Genomic DNA, 2,500 nt, shown 5'->3' with positions numbered 1-2,500 from the left:
AGGTCAGGACACGCAACTCAGACAAACAGTGAAGTGCATCATTAGTCAATGAGGAAGTTTGCAGGGACATTTAATGATATAAAACTAGTAATCCCATTAACTCGACACCACCGCAGGCCCCATCAACAAGGAAGTGGACTGGCTTGTTTTTGCTGCAGTGTGTTTGTGTTGTGGACTCTGGATTCTTTTTTTCTTTGGATTTAAACCTCACAATGGGACATGTGTACAATCAACGTAGGAACATTATAACCTGTGTTTTGATAGCAGATGTCGCATTTTGAATAAACACCTGCTTACTGACGTTTGTCAACGACTAGGGTTCATGTAATTTACTATGATCTTGCACTGGCAAGTTGCTAAATGCCTCAATTCAATTGTACATTTAATCAGGGCTTTCTTCAACAGAGCAGACAAGACAGCATTACAGTAATCATGTCTGCTGGTAGTAAAAGCAAACATTCTGCATCACTTTGGCAGGGAAATGGCTGAAATGTGGCAATTTATTAATGACACAAAGCTTTGTGGGTGACATAATTGATGTGGGCTTTTATTGCTGGATGTGAAGACTGCTAAGCAGCTCTCTCTGGGATGTGGTGCCAACAACCAGTACTTCTGTTTATTTGGAGGGAGTAATAATTCATCCATGTGCTAATGTTTATTTGTAGACACTATAGTTATCCATGTGTTAATGTTTATTAAGTAGGAAGTTATACCTCATCCATGCGCTAATGTTTATTTGTAGGGAATTATAATTCACCCATGTATTAATGTCATCAGAACAATAGGTTCATTTATCAATGGGGCATCTACAGTATCATCACAGTGACGCTGAAACTTCCCCATCCATCCATCTTTATCTTCTCAGGGGTAACAGTTCCAACAGAGAATCCCAGACTTCCCTTTACCGGGCCACATTAGCTATTTATAACTGGGGGATCCAAAGGCATTCCAAGCCAATGCCCCGTGGGCTCTTCCCAGCAGGACATTCCCTGAAGATGTCCCTGAGACACCCAGGGGGCATCCATACTAGATCCCTGAACCACCTCAACTGGCTCCTTTCCACCTAAAAGGAGCAGTTTCTCTGAATCCCTCGCAGGTTTCTGAGCTTCTCAGCCCTATCCCCAAGGGAGAGGCCAGCCACCCTCCTGAGAAAACTCATTTCAGCCGGCTTGCATCCACAACCTTGTTCGTTTAGTCAAGACCAAAACCAGACGATCATTCAGTTGTGCTTGTTGTAGGACTATAATACTTAGGTGTCCACATAGACAACCTTATTTGCTGGAAAACACAAATTGAGAATGTGTGGATTAAACTGCAGCAGAGACTATACTTTTCAAGGTGATAGGGGCTGTATGGCGTGAGCAGCCAGATCATGCTATGATGTTCTCTTGGGCATGCCAAGGGAGCATTAATAGTTATGGAAATACAGCATGGTTTGACAACCAGCATGCTGAAAAGCAATTTGCCTCCATGCAGAAAACAGCTAGAATGAATAGGTTCAAAAGACCAAGCGCCCAGACTCTGTATGGGTGCTGAGCAGGCAGTCATGAAACAAGCACACAAATCATTGGGAATGTGGACTCTCAACATCCTGTCTTCTCTGAATACGAACCTCTGCCATCAGGAAGACGACGCTGTGTGTCAAAGTGCAAATCAAACCGTTCGAAGCTAGTTCCAGACTCTGTCGAGTAATGATAAATCTTAATGCAAGAACTTTAGCACTTTGGCAATTCTTACTGTTTCCTTTTTCAGCTGACTTTTATCAATATTAAAGTCATACTGTGTAACATAATTTTTTTGTATTCTTCTCTTGGAACAGGATTGGGCACAGAATTGAACCTTGGGGCACGCCAGAAGAAAATGGAATTTCTAGACATGAGAGCTCACCAATAGGCACTGAGTACTCACTGCCAGCGAGGTAGTATTTAAACCAGGTTAAACTGAGATGGAGAGACCAAGTGCAGCTCATCAAGGTCATTACTGCAATCAACTGTGTCAAATAAAGCACTGGGATCCAACAGCAATACAGGGGCCTTCTCAATATCCATATTCAACCTCAAATCATTCATGAGGGGACTGTTTCAGTGCTATGGACGAAAATATTACTCCCCAATAATGTCGGTCTTGTCAAGATTATCTTTCAACTGGATTAGATCTAATTTTTAGAGGAATGCAGATTTGCAATAGGCTCTATGCAAAACTGCACTCCTGGGTTTCCAGGCGGTGGCATATCCATACTGTTCCGGTTTACTTGATTTGCAGCAGATATGAATCGGAAACACACAGATAAATCGGAAACACGCATATGCCACCTTCTGGAAAGGAAATCAGTACCAGAGGCTGATTAGGGCTCACAAGGTTTCAGACTTGAAGCAGCTATAGAATGTCATCTGCCTCACTTTCTTTTTTTTTCACTATAATTTTTATCCCACAATTTTGTAACCCATTTTTTCACCCAGTGCCAATTGCCTATGTAATCCTGGGCTCTGCTCTCCCTCTG

At 42.4% G+C, this 2,500-nt stretch overlaps 1 protein-coding gene across 1 annotated transcript in view; it reads right to left on the bottom strand.

Moving 5' to 3' along the window:
- ano1a (anoctamin 1, calcium activated chloride channel a) overlaps positions 1 to 2,500 on the bottom strand; it is a gene marked incomplete at both ends in the record, with an annotated part of 100,967 nt that overhangs the window by 29,664 nt on the left and 68,803 nt on the right. The window lies entirely within an intron of this gene.

The sequence above is a fragment of the Nannobrachium achirus genome, assembly GCF_963921795.1.
Source record: "Nannobrachium achirus genome assembly, chromosome: 7".
Classification (NCBI taxonomy): domain Eukaryota; kingdom Metazoa; phylum Chordata; class Actinopteri; order Myctophiformes; family Myctophidae; genus Nannobrachium; species Nannobrachium achirus.
Note: the sequence above shows the minus strand (reverse complement) of the source record. Positions and strands in the feature narration are given on the sequence as shown.